Genomic DNA, 14,056 nt, shown 5'->3' with positions numbered 1-14,056 from the left:
AATCAATAAAATTCTTAGTTTTAATATTATAAATTAAATCGGATATGTTTCCTGAGTTCATCAAATGGCCCAAACTTGTCATTGTTGATTAGATGCTGTGAAAAAGGCACATTTTTATTGAAAAATTATGAAGGTATGGTTATTATATATGTATTGATCAGATAAAATTATGGCCCGTCTAGGAGAGCCTGGGTGGCTCAATCACTTAGGTGACTGACTCTTGAATTCAGCTCAGGTCATGATCCCATGACTTGTGGATTCAAGTCCTGCATCAGTCTCTGTGCTGACAGCGTGGAGCCTGCTTGGGATTCTCTCCCTCTCTTTCTTTCTCTCTCTCTCTGTCTCTCTGTCTCTCTTTCTCCCAAAATAAATAAACTTTTTAAAAAATATGCCCATCTATGCTATTGTTTTATCTCCAACAAGTTCATCAGATAGGTAAGTTCAGCTATAAAGAACATGGAAAAAATTAGCCATTACAACTCCTTACTCACTTTTTTTTATTATTAATGTTTGAGGACTTAATGTATACTATTATTTAGAGGCTTCCAAACATTCCCTGGTTAAAATACGAAAGTTTAATTCTAGTGCTCTCTACAACTACTGAAAACATCTCAGAATACTTCCATTCCCAGTCACTTTGCTATCTCTTTTGATGTCCTTTACTTTCTCTTTTCTGGGCACTTTTTTCTATTGTCATACATATAGCAGTCTTACACCAGCTTACATCACCAGATATACTTGTTCGACTCCTTATTTTGAATTGTGAAATTTAGTTACGTTGTGAAATATTCTTTAGTTCACACAAGACAGGCACTAATTCATACACTTAGCTTTAAGACTACCTTTGTTTTCTCAGTGTAAGTACACACATATATTATATATATATATGAGTGTATCTGCATATCATTTTCTTGGGTAAAGAGCAAACACAGGTTAATAACGTCCAAATACATGAACAAGCTATAAGCAAAGCTCGCCATTGTTGTTTCTTTTAACAGCTATACTGTAAAGCATAATTCTCTAATAATCTAAATACAACCCTATTGTGTTGAAGAAGTGTCATGCTTTGAAATATTAACCAGAATGGGTCTCTTCTGCCAAATGTAAACCAGTATTGTTCACATAGTCATATAAATTTCAAGCTGATTATCTCTTACTGAGAGGCAGTAATGAGACTAATATAACAGGGAGATCTAAATTAGAACACAGATATTTTTTCATGACAATAAAAATGCAAATGTAATCCTAATTAATTAATATGCTAATAGCTCTTCTCTATTTATAGATAGTAACTCAAGTCTAGCTTGCACTAATACATATACAATTCTTTCAATTCTCTTCTCCAAACTTAGGTAAGATTCCTGAGGGTAAGAACAAAGTCTAATCTGTTTTCTATAACTTTTTCATAGAAAGAAATTGCACTGTTCAATAAAGATGCGATTGTATTAATGTAATTGTGATCAAAATTTCCATAATCTGATAAAATTTCAGATTTTCCTATCAGGTGCAATCTTAGTTGAGGAGAAAAAGGCTGGAACACGCTTGATTTTTTTGATGCATAAAGGCTAGGGGCGCCTGGGTGGCTCAGTCGGTTAAGCGGCCGACTTCGGCTCAGGTCACGATCTCACGGTCGGTGAGTTCGAGCCCCGCGTCGGGCTCTGTGCTGACAGCTCAGAGCCTGGAGCCTGCTTCAGATTCTGTGTCTCCCTCTCTCTCTGCCCCTCCCCTGTTCATGCTCTGTCTCTCTCTGTCTCAAAAATAAACGTTAAAAAAAAAAAAAAAAAGGCTATCGGGAAACTTTTCTTATGAATCCATAGTCATTAATTCACTTACATTATTAGGCCCTTATATAATGCCAGAAATTTGAGTTTTTGAAGATGGTGTACACAGAGCTTCATTGTCCTAATCTCTGTGTATTTGTATATGTGTGCCTGAAATTATCTATAATAAAATTTTAAAATGAAAAAGAAATGCCATTCTTCTGTTATAAAGACATAGATATGCTTTTTGAAAAATCTCTTTGCACAATTTACATTTTCTTTAAGTGTCTTACAAAAGAAGTTAATATTTATAGTCTACGGTTGCTAATCAGATTTTCATTCTGTCAATTTTTTTTTTCCACTCAAGAGAAGGATATATCAGCCTCTCCTTTGAAAATATGTAGAAACATAGGAAGTTTTACTACAGCTGGTAGACTATAATTAGAATACATGTCTGGAAAAAAAAAAAAGAATACATATTGTCCTGGTAATCCCTTAATAAAAATCTGATATGAGCTCTAAGGGATATGAAGAAAACCACACCCTGGTAAGAGAATCCTGTGCCAAGTTACCAGTTGCCAGAGAAAGTAGCAAGGATGAAGATGTGTCAAAGAAATAATAGTTCCTGCCAAGCAGTTACTAAGCAAAGAAATCTTAGGATTTCACCTTATTATGTTACTTATAATAATTCAATGACATGGTAAGTGTTTTCCAATTCAAAAACAATTGAAGCTAATGACAAAGCAAAATATACCATCTAAGCGTGACAACCAACTTAACTAGGAGGGGAAGTCCTCTTCTATTTGGAGGAATTGTAATTTTCTCATATAAATAGTTACTATCTATTCTGATGAAGAATTCAATTTCAAGCACAAGAGGAATAAAACATTAGTCTTTGTAATGGATTTCAATCTGGAATGGAAGACAAAAATGGGTGCATATATTAAAATATGTTAATTTTAGTGCTCACATAATATCATATTTTTAATGTACTTGGACAAACTGAAAGCAACCGATATTAACAGAAAATAACAAATATGGTTAGTCTATGTGTCCAGTTCTTAATTTACAAGCAACAATTATTATACTTTTTTTTTTAAATATGGAATGCTTCACGAATTTGCATGTCATCCTTGCGCAGGGGCCATGCTAATCTTCTCTGTATCGTTCCAATTCTAGTACATGTGCTGCCGAAGCGAGCACCAATTATTATACTTCTTGTCATGCATTTATAATGAAATAGCAGCAAAATAAATTAATCTAAAAAACAGTAAGGAGAGGTTACTGTCATTGAATTTATCACCACTACAAAACCTAAAAGAAATAAATGGGAAACAACAAGAAATCCGTTGTACGTATTTATTCTATTACTAACACAAAAGAGTTCAACTGAATGTATGGATAAGTTTCCAGAGCCCTGGGAAAATGTATTCTATTTAACCTGTCAATAGCAAACCCCATCAGCATAATATAACCAATATTCAGGTTTCCAAGTGGGTTGAATGACTTTGATAACTCCATTCACAAAGAATGGTCAATATAAAATATGATGTTCTTAATAGAAAAGGGCATAATACTGATAATTAAATAAACTTTTAATAATGAAAATGTGATAGATATGGAAGTGCTACGAATCATTCATACTTGACTTGAAATAAAAAGTGAGAAGTGGTAGACTCATTTATAGACTTCCCTTTGCCAGTTTTGGAAGCCTTTTATCAATTTGATGTGCGTTGTAACCACAGTAATTTCATTCTGTCATTTAATGCTACATAAATTGAATAAATGATAGAGGTATGAGCACATGATGAGCTAACATGTATGGAACTAATCTTTAAGAGTACACTTTTTATTAACTGAGTATCCTTTCCAGAGATGCCATGGGTATTATTTAGTATGAGTTCATTGAAAGACTATATTTTATATCCATTTGTTAATTCATTCAACCAACCAATATTAACTACTTGTTTACTAAATGTCAGGCAACACAGTTAGATTTTATGTATGAAAAAAAACCGTGTGATAATTATTTCCTTAGATAGGTCAGTCATTTAAAGTGGGTATTGAATTGTAATTATGAGTATTTGGGGGAAGAATAGGTATCTGGTCGTTATTCTTAATAATTTTGGAAAAGATTGTTTTAAAAATATAATTGTCTGAATACTGACATAGCAACATGATTCATGTCATTTATTATTCATTTATGCTTGATAGTGCTTAACATTTCTTAACAATTTATTTTGTAAATAAAGGACATGTATTACAATAGAGAAGTTCTAAATATGAACACAATCCTCTTCATGGAGTTGCTTTTACATCATTTGTCAACAAAAATAATGTTTTAAATAAATCTAACAGAGAAACTTTATAGTTTCTGTTTCCAGAGCTACGAAGTATTATACAAGTTGCTATAACTTGGGAGAAGAAACCTTTTGGGTTGATTTATATCACCATACTTCTCCTGAAGGAAAAGGGGGTAATCCTACCCTGCTGTCTACTATCTGTATGACTTTTAGTTAGTTTCTTAATGTCTCAGTTTCCTAAATTAAAGTAAGATCCTTCCTTCACAGAAAATTGTAGGACTAAAGTGAAAATGGCTGATCCATAGATGGTATTCTATACAGGGTCATCTTTTTTCCTTCACATTTTTACAACTGGCCCAATTTGTAATTCCTTGAAAACACTTACTCATCCCCTAGAGATGGGTAACAAAGGGGTAAAAATGCCTTCTGTAGTCTAGATGTGGCCGTCTTGGAATCACTACATTCTCTACTGATAGTAAATGGAGGACAATGTAAGGCTCAAACAGAAGCTGTAGGGAGAAGCCACTGGAGTAGAAATCTGATGGCTTTAAATGCTGCATTGAAATAGCTTCAAGTGCTTAGTAGGTTTCTACCCCTTTCCTACCAGCTATATTTCAGAGAATGGAAACTTATTAACTTCCTGACATTCGACTTCTTGCAAGTCTGTCTACATTTTCCTTCAACCCAACTAGAAATAGAAATAAGTGGTTCTTCTCAAATTAAAGGACAGTCCTTCCACTTAGGCTCCTACTGCTGTTTCCTTCTATGTTGTTCTTCCTTTACTAGATTTGACTCAACACTGTTAAAACATTATGAATTCTATACCATCTCCCATCTCCCAAGTAAAACATTCATTGATTCCTCTGTTTCCCACTCCAACTACTGTCCAATATTTTCATTTCAGATTCATATTCCAACTTCCTGAAAAAGCTCCTTGAATACACAGCCAGTCACCATTTCTTCACTTCCCAATCGCTCCTAAACCTACCTCACTCACTAAGGCTTCTTTCTCCCCACCAGTGTACCAGAATTGTGTTAGGGAAGATCACCAATAACTTTTTTTTTCTGCTAAACTTAATAAATGTTTCTCTGCCCTCATCCTTTCTATCAGCACTGATAAAACATAACTGAACTCTCACTTTTTTAAATAGTCTTCTTCTTTGGCATCTGTAACACCAAAATGCCTTAGTGTTTTTTCATCTCTGATTTACATCTCCTCAACCTTGTCTTTAAATGTTGGAATTAGTACACAACTCTGCAACTCCTTCCCACCTTCATACCTTCTCCCTAAATAATACCAATCATCCCATAGCTTTCAATACCACACCTTTGCTAATGACCTCTTAACTTCACCTCAAATATCCATTCTGACCTACAAAATCATATAGCCAACCACTTTTTTGTGCACTATCTCTGCTTCATCTTCCTTGGTCTTGATAGAATGTCCTTGGTTTTCAGTTGGCCCTTTCCCTAAGGCATGGATTATAGTTTCCTTTCCCCTCTAATGTTTCATACAATCATATCTGTATCATTATAAGTAACATTTTATCATGATCATAAATAAACTAGGATGCATTTCTCTATGTTCAGATCTGAGGGTATATCTGACCACTCCATGGTCAGACTGAGCTCCTGTGGCTCAGCCTTAGCCAGAGCCCTAGGATCTTACTTGTTCCAACAATTGGCTTTTCTGGAACTTCCTAAGTGCAGCCTCTTATATATAGCAGGCAACCCTTGAGGTGAACACTAAATAGGTGAGTATTAAGATTGTACCTAGTTAAGAACATGGTTGCTTAATGAGTGGGAATAAGAAAACACACATACTTGGAGAAGATCCCAAGATCTACTACACACTCTAAAGGTACTAAAATATCCAGAAAAAAAAAATGAGTTAATCTCATGTCTGCTTGATGTACATTTTAATACTGTTCCTTTTTTCCTATTTCTACCCAAACTAGCTGCATAAGACTTCTAATAAAGAGACATGAGGATATCAAACTTTCTCAGATAGTACCCTAAGCTTTTGAAATGAAGTCATGTTTTTAAAGTGGAAGTTAATTCCAAGTTAGCTTATGCTTTTTATCCCTAGAGTAGGATAAGTAAGTGTGCAATTGATTTTAATTTAATATTCATGGTGTATTACAGCTGCCAGAGAATGTAAGAATTTTTTAAAAGAAAGAAAGCACAATCTGAACCTAAACTTACTCTTAGAATTATTGCCAGAGTTGCAAGAACACTCTTGAATACTAAAGAGCATGTATATAGGAAATAACTGCATAAACACATTTTTAAAAGGCAGTGCCTACACCAAACATTCAAAGTAGCTATGTGCTATAGAGAACTCAAAGAGGCTTTTCTCCATGTCATGATCACTTGGTATAAAAATAACGCTGCAGTGTCTCCTGATACAAATTACCACCTGAAACATTTTCATGCAGACCTGGCCTGACTCTTATTATACAGTTCCCAGTTCAAATGTTACTTCCTCAGAGATGACTTCCCTGACCATTTATAACTAGGCATATATCCCCTTCCTCCCACATCACTATATGCAACTACCCTGTTTATTTGTGTGGAGTTTTTTTCTTCCTCCACCATAGGAACGCATTCAAATATAAACTATGCAAAAATATGGACATTGTCTACTTTGATCACTAAAGCATGACAGCCATTCCCTAAATATACCTATAATACATACCTATCTAACACTGAACTATTTAAAATTTTCTAAAAGTCAGTGACCTCATCTGGAGAGGGAGTCTAAATTATACTCTACAAGATTATTGGGAGTTGAAATGGAAATAAAATGTGTGTATTTTATACATAGAAAAAATCTTAACATGTAAATTCAAACTGGAAATACATATGATCCTATAGTTATATATAAAAAATAAAACTTTAACAGTTTATACTTTTACTAAGTATTTCCTAGAACCAGTATGAAACTCTTATTAATATATATGAGTTCTTGGCGCACAAGAAACAATATAAGTGCTATATTATATGGGCCATTATTAAAAAGGCTGGGTTATATAAGTCATATATATGGCTTATTTTCCCTTACCACCTATAAATTTCAAGTGGTTTTTTTTCCCCTTTTACTTCTCCCATAAGCCTTGTCTCATGTTCCAAATTCTCCTCCTCCACTCCTTTCTACTAATCTGCTCACTTGGATACTGCTGTTTAATAAATACTGAACTAGTGCTGTTTCTGGCTATGGCAAATCCTACTGGCTCATTTCTAGCAAGGGTTTTGACACTTAAAATATCACTCTTTCTGGGGCGCCTGGGTGGCTCAGTCGGTTAGGCGGCCGACTTCGGCTCAGATCATGGTCTCGCGGTCCGTGGGTTCTAGCCCCGCGTCGGGCTCTGTGCTGACAGCTCAGAGCCTGGAGCTTGTTTCAGATTCTGTGTCTCCCTCTCTCTGACCCTCCCCTGTTCATGCTCTGTCTCTCCCTGTCTCGAAAATAAATAAACGTTAAAAAAAAATTAATTAATTAATTAATTAAAAAATATCACTCTTTCTGCAATAGGGTCTAATACTTTTTCATTAATTTCCAAAAGGGCTAGTACACTGATACCAACTCTGTCTCATTTTATTTTTAACCAGAGAGAAAACAAGAATGCAAATCACTGTTTCCCTTTGATCTTCACATCCACAGCAAGTTTTTTTTTTTTTACCCAATAAAATAAATTAGTTGAGGTCACTGAAAAGCAAGAAAGAAGTATATAAGAAACACAGAGGAATAAGTTTATAATGACATCATTTGCTTTCATAAATGAGTTTTAGTGCAAAGATTCCAACCATGTTTTGCAAATGTTTTACTACTCCATTGGATTTTAGAGACTGAAAGGATTCAATGGGATATATAAAGACTAAGAAAATGTTAGGTCATACTTAAATGGCTTAGCTGGGTAAACAATTCACAGTTGAGGGAGTTTGTCAGGTATACCAAGGATGATCTCTCAGCAGTCTCTCAGATCAGAACACATCCACGGATGTCACCTTCCTTGAAAGGCTTGCATGACCTAAGCAAGAGGAGGCATTTTTCCCTCTTTTCCTTGGTTCCTATGAGCACACACATCTTTCACCTTCCTAAGAACATTTCTTAAATATTTCCTACCCCTACTAAACTGAGAACTCCTGAAAGGCAGAAAGCCTTTAGATTTTTAAGTTGAATAATTATTCAGCGACCCAAGTCTTCATAATTTATAACCATTGCATTATGCTGTTATGTAGAACTTTCCTGGGAAGCTATGCAGATATAGGGGTCATTTTCCCTCACCACTTCATGTACCCCCAGGCTATTTTATTTTCTGGGGGCGTATATTTGTTTGTTGACATTTTTCCTCTTCTATCCCCTGTTGTCAATTTATACATACCTGTCATAACACTTACTACTTTTACATCTACTTTAATATACACATCAAACCTGCATATGTACACCATGGATTAAAATAAGTCTGTGTAGTCACTTCCGAAGCATCTGCCTACCTATCACTCGGGGAAGGATTGTGTCACATCTATCTGGGTTCCTCTGTGGCCTTTTTTACTTGTCATTTTTCACATGTCTCAGATTGAACTCATTCAACATTTCACTGGCTACTTATATTATGTTTAGATTTATTTCATATGTGAGATAGCTGAGTCACAGAAAAGGTTAAGCAATTTGCTTAGGCACACACAGCTACTAAGGCAAAGCAGAGACGAGCCTCAGTTCTGCCTGATGCCCAACACAGTATCCTCTTCATTGCTGCTTAATGAATGTCATTGCTCTGCCTTACTGTTTATCAGACATTTGACCTGAACATGTTTTTTTTTTTTTTAAAAAGCTGTTTGTGGTTTTTTAAAATACTTTATATTGGAACTTCTGGACACATGCACATGGATAATATGCTTGTCCTGACATAAAACTAGAAGATACAATTCCCCAAGCTGTGAAAAGAAGTACATATACCCACACTCATACATCCAAAGAATAGTGAATACCAAGCAAGGCAACTGTTAAAGTACCTTAAAGATCACTTTAAATACTTCAAGAATTTAGGACTTGAAACCAAATACTAAAACTTGAAATAAGAGCCTACCAAAGACCATCATCTATTAGATGTCACTAACTATGAATGTATTTATTCAACAAATAACAGGGTATAACAGTGAAAACCAGAGCTGAGTCCGTGTACTCATAAGCTACATATGTGTTTTATGTTTTAGCTTCAATGGGTCTCATTCTGGTCTTTGAATAAACCAAGGCTTTTCCCACGTTAAATCCTCATGCATCCTTTTGCCCTTCACTTGGAATATTCTGCCATATCATCATCAGCTCAAGTCACAACCACAAAACCCATTTTACCTGGCTAGCTCTTATTTATTTCTCAATTCTAAACTTAAATATCACTTTTTCTCTCAAAGAATATATTTTTCTTCTCATCAAAATTACATGATGTAATAATGTACATAAGGTTTGCATGTGTATTTAAAACCTGTCTCTCCAATGAGATGTAAATCCTAAAATGTAAGAGTCTTAACCTGTTTTGTGCACCAGCTGGCACACAGCACCTAGCACAGTGCCTGACACAAATGCCCACATGGTTTTGTTGTTTCTTTTCTTATTAAATGCTGGACCAGCACTCTCAAGATTTCTGGTTCCCTTTATACCCAAGAGCAACCACAGAGGAACAAAAGAGATGAAACACCAAATAAACCAACTTGTGAGAAACTCATGGGTTGATGGGACAGTTTTGTACTGGTATGATTTGGACTCAGGGAAGGAAGAAAGCCAGGAAAATTGTAGGAGTTTAAATCAAAAGGCACTGTTAGAGGTCTGATTTTTCTTATTCCTGCAATTTCCTTTCAACCAACAGTACTTGTTTCCTAATATTCAGAGACTCAGATCCTTTTGCACAAGCATTTTCACAGCTAAATCAGAACTGTACAAACGTCTTTTGCCTTTGATATATAAAGATATATTTCTCAGAAGCAAAGGAAAATGGACAATCAGTATTTACCAATATATACTGGAGCATACTTTCTGTACAAAGTGTTACATAATCTTTATCTAATTCAATCCTCTGTCTCAATTTACCCCTTAAGAGCAAGAATAATCACCATTTTAGAGAAGAGGAAACTGAAGTTTATAAATACTTACCTATATCACATTGTTACAATGATATAAACAGAATATAATCCTATTTATATATAATTCCAAGGCACATGCCTTTTCTAATATACCAAAATTGTGAAAAGATACTCAAAGTCAGAGGCACCTGGGTGGCTCAGTTGGTTAAGAGTCCAACTATTGGTTTTGGCTCAGGTCATGATTTCACAGTTCGTGGGTTTGAGCCCCACATTGGGCTCTGTGCTGACAGTGCAGAGCCTGCTTGGGATTTTCTCTCTCCCTCTCTATCTGCCCCTCTCCTGCTCATGCTCTGCCTCTCTCTCTCAAAATAAGTGAATAAGCTTAAAAAAAAAAAGGTACTCACAGTCATAATATAGTACAAACACCACAGATTATGTAGTGTTCTAAAAGTCAAGTATTATAAGCAAATATCCCATAAGCCAATAAAATTTTTGTCATAGAATGATTTCTGTTTTTATATCTGACACTGCCCATAAAAATTCTATCATCAATAGACATTACTGGCCATATTTTCTAAGCAATAGAGTGCAGGTGATACACTCAGATAGTCATATAATTTAGACCTAAAAACCCACTCTGGCTTGAATTACATTGGTAAAGTAATTATTAACCTATATCCAGGAAACAGTGATCTCTTTTGGTCACACTGTGTTTTTGAATAGGATTCTAGCTCTTTGCTGTTTTTTTTTTTTTTAATTTAATATCACCTAGCAAAAGCATGCCATAGGCACTACTTAAGACATTGCCAGAAACTATTCCTACCATTTGCCTTATGTTTCTAAACAAACAACAAAATAATGTTACCCAAAGAAGAAAAACTCTTAGTTTACCATGGCTAATTTATGTTTATATATTTTTACTCTATTGAATAGAATTAAATATTAAAGAAAATGATCAAATATGGGTGAACTTAAAAAAAAGTTGTAGGGTTAGTACTTAGTGATCTATTAAGTAACAACATTTGCAAACTTGGAATTTTTGGAAAACTTTTATATTAGTGATAATGCTGATTTAATATTATAAGAACTGCACATATCCATTTGCTCAAAGTTCAGGCACCTTTTTCTTACTTTTTCTTCTCCAGTCTTCCATTCTCTCAGAATGTATTGTATTGAAACCATGGTTATTTGATTTGGTCATTAACAAATGAGCAATTGTCCATGCTGTCGCCCTGTCATTTCAGATTTGACTAACAAATTAAATTTTAATTTCAGACTGAAAATGAAAAGGGGAAGTTGGTGTTCCCTATTACACCATCTTAAGGTATTTAGCCACTTAGTCAATTTTAGAGGAAAAATCCATTTGTGATTTTAAAGGCTACCATTCAGTACTATTCACTGCTATCATTCTAAGTGGTAAGTTGCTTGATCCTGACCCAAAATCCTCAATTAATTTCAATAGCAATTCTGAGTATGTATTTAATACAAGGATCAAGGGGGAAGGATTCCATTCTCATTTCACAGCATCTTCTTCTTTCCCAGGAATCATTTCCCTAAGAGACAACTACCTAGATAGACTGAAACAATTGTTGTGAAGGGTTGCTTTGCATCAACTTCATTTTTAACTACTAATCAGAGAAAGCTAATTAGATGTGCTATTTTCTTATTCCTCAATTTTTCAAAGTAGAGACTTAAAAAGAATTATTCCTCACTTGTTCCAATTATCAAGTCTGGTTTTAGTACATATATAAAATTTGGGTGTTGATTTCCCTGACATCACAAACTAAAATTTTCAGGTAAAAAAAAACTATTAGAAACTTAGTTATTTGTAATAAAATTATTACAAAAATTAGCTCTACTTGGCTAGATTGCTTTAGAACTAAAGCTTTGAAACCTGTCACAGGTCTTAAAAATAAAATTGCTTGAGTAGCTGAGGAGAACTGTATTAAAATGCAAATTTCCAGCTGTTAATATTTCTTCAAAAACCAATAATCCCTCAAGGCTACCAATATGTCATAATACTTAATGGAAAAATATCCCTTAGGCAGAATGGCCTTTCTAAGTTGACTTTTGATTAAACTTAAAATATTATATGGCAAAAAAATCAAAATAAAAAAGGAACATAAATATAGAACTCAACTGAAATGTCATACAGTATAAATCGAAGGGAGGGGAGACCCATCTTGTGTCACTAATTTGTGAGTAAGACACTCTGCTTGAAGAGTAACCAACCCATAATTGTTAACATAACGTATATACATCCTTCCAAACAGGCCAATAATGATTTCTTCATGTGGGTTTATGTATATACAAGGATGTTCCATTTTGGAACTGGCAAGAATTATTTTTGGCAACATAAACCCTTTGGACAAAATGACAAAAACTAGACATAAGAATTAAATGACTATATGTATTTTTTAGTTAAGATTTCTACAGGTATTAGAATACAAAAATACAGAGTTCATGAATAGTTTATCTACTGCTGTAAAACTATATGGTATTTGCAAGAAATAATACCCAATTTAAAATTTTTGAGAGTTCAGAGTTGAAAAAACTGTGCATTGCACTTCTATATATCTCCCACCTAGATTCTATAAATAATATTTTTATACTTGCTTTGTTACATATCTAGGCATTGGTAAATTATAATGAGAGTTTCTTATTCCAAACTGGTTCTGAATTGGAAAGGGTCGAGCTAATTCACTAGTTAATTAACTGGGTGGTTACAAATGGAAAGACTCTCCTCAATATACAATTTCCTAAAATTTACATTTTAAGTATTTATATTAGGACAATGTTTACATAAGGTTAAGGTCATTCAGTCAAATCTAAGATTTAAATGTGTCTTTGAGTCTACTTAAAATAGTCACCCAAATAATGCAACTAAATGAATCACATACTTTAAAACATCTTTGAATTTCTCCTACTCTAGACTAGATCAAGAATTTTCTTTGTTTAGTTGTTTAATGTCTTTAATTGAGAAACTACTTAATCCCATTTACTGATCTTCAATCCAACAAAGTTAAGAATCTACAAAATTTGTCCTGCCATCCAAAGTGCTTTCTGTCCTATCAACTGCAACAATTATTTTGCTCTGGGGTATTATCCCCTTACCAACTACTGGCAACAAGGGGAACTAGTTATAAATAGAACATGTGTGCTTGTTTGTGTACATTGATCCATGAAAACCCACATACCCATTCTGTGCTAGACAGACTTACAGGCTCAGCTGGATATAAGTGACCCCAATTACAAATAAATGACAAATTAGTATGTAAAAAGTAATGTTTTAGATCTGAAATATTATGATTATAGAAAGCACAAATGATGTTTACAGTTAAAAAAAAATTCAAGGGGGTGTCTAGGTAGCTCAGTCAGTTAAGCATCCGTCTTCGGCTCAGGTCATGATCTCATAGTTTGTGAGTTTGAGCCCCGCATGGGCCTCTGTGCTGACAGCTCAGAGCCTGGAGCCTGCTTCGGATTCTGTGTTTTGCTCTCTGCTCTTCCCCCACTTACTCACGTACACGTGTGCTCTCTCTTGCTCAAAAATAAATTGAAAAAATTAAAAAAAAAATCCATCCATAAAGGAACTAAAACTTTTCATTTAATTTATTTAATATTAAATTTGGTCAAATGAACAAGAGTTTTTATGTTACTTTAAATTTACTTAATTTTGATTAGAATGATCTTTAAGACATGCCTCTTCTATTACTTCCCCCAACTATTTTTATTAACAAAGAGTTGTATATGCCTTTCATAGTAAGAAAATTAATGACAAATGAAATGAGACTAATAAATCAGAAATCACAGCACTCTTTATATTTATATATGTAATAAATTTAGACATATGATTTTAAAAATAAATTGATACTTGGAAGAGTCTTAGTTTATCAAGATTATAGGAAATCAACAGTA

At 34.2% G+C, this 14,056-nt stretch overlaps 1 non-coding gene across 1 annotated transcript; it reads right to left on the bottom strand.

Annotated features, from left to right (window-relative positions):
* Nucleotides 1-2,856: 2,856 nt before the first annotated feature.
* Nucleotides 2,857-2,963, bottom strand: LOC123607842. Its single transcript, XR_006716957.1, has one exon. It is a non-coding gene; the product is annotated as a U6 spliceosomal RNA (small nuclear RNA).
* Between the last annotated feature and the right edge of the window lie 11,093 nt (nucleotides 2,964-14,056).

This window comes from Leopardus geoffroyi, chromosome A2, assembly GCF_018350155.1.
Source record: "Leopardus geoffroyi isolate Oge1 chromosome A2, O.geoffroyi_Oge1_pat1.0, whole genome shotgun sequence".
Taxonomy (NCBI): domain Eukaryota; kingdom Metazoa; phylum Chordata; class Mammalia; order Carnivora; family Felidae; genus Leopardus; species Leopardus geoffroyi.
Note: the sequence above shows the minus strand (reverse complement) of the source record. Positions and strands in the feature narration are given on the sequence as shown.